The following is a 1,215-nucleotide window of genomic DNA, read 5'->3' on the forward strand; positions in this document are numbered from 1 at the left end:
CGGGCACCGGGCTCACGCGCGCCCTGGGGGGATGGTGCGCCAGCCCACCCGGCATGTCAGCGAGGGACGGAATGTACACTCCGCCCAGAAAATGCCCTCCCTCCTCCCCCCCTCCCCGTCTTTGTGGGGAAGGAGTGGAGGGCCAGGAGGAACCAGCGAGGGGCCCTGGAGGGTCTTCTATCCTGAAATCCTGCCTGCGCCCCCCGCCCCCCGCTCAGCGCCCAGCACCCAGGCTTAGCTGTCACAGCTGCGAACCGAGTCCTCTCACCTTCTCCTTTGAGCTTTGTGCTCCTTTCCAAGAATTCAACCGCTCTCCTCCCTGTTTTCAAAAAGAACATTTAAAAAAAGAGGCAAAGCTCTGAAATAAGAAGGTAGAGGGCTTTGTTTTTATACCGTTTGATATCCTTTGCTTTAAAAATATAACTTCCTTGCAGGCATTAAGCATTCTTTTCCTGGGCCCCGCGGATTAACCTCCCGCTGCGGGGAGGGATCATTCTGTATTTCCTTGGTTCCTCTCAGGAGCCGAGCACAATGCCAGCACTTGGTAACAAGCACCCATCTATTTGATGGAACAGGTAACGAGTCTATCACACTCGATATATTTACGATAAAATACAAATCAAAACTAAGATTACATGTATTCATTTCTCTCATTTTCATAGAGTACCCTGTTCAGATGATAAACTGCAACCTATAAAATGCAAAAGGTTAAATAAATATGAAATATTTAAAAATGAAGGAGACTGACAAAATTTTGACAATTCACCAACACAAGGGAGTTTTTATCATTCATTTAGAAATGCAACTTGATATTATATTCAGTCTATTTCCAAATAGGTATCTCTCTACCTGACGGTCAATACTCAAATGTCACCAAATTAGTAGGTTTTTTTTTATTAAAATTTTTCTCAATTTTCATACATGAAGAAATATAACACACTGGACACGTAATAGAGTATAGTCTCAAGCTTATGTGGAATTATGACTGCTTTCAACAATTACTAAAATATTTTCAAAGAAAATCTACATATTTTTGTATGTCTGTCCCTGTAATAGCCTAAGGAGAGTCAGGAATCTGCAGTCTCATAACAGCCCACCACCCCTGGAAGTAACAAACTCGCAGCCAATTACCTTTATTATTACTCATTCTTTTTTAACTAAACAAATTATTCAAAGTTTTAATAGTATTAAAAACGTCGAAGGAAACAACTCCGA

Source organism: Myotis lucifugus, unplaced genomic scaffold, assembly GCF_000147115.1.
Source record: "Myotis lucifugus unplaced genomic scaffold, Myoluc2.0 scaffold_575, whole genome shotgun sequence".
Taxonomy (NCBI): Eukaryota; Metazoa; Chordata; class Mammalia; order Chiroptera; family Vespertilionidae; genus Myotis; species Myotis lucifugus.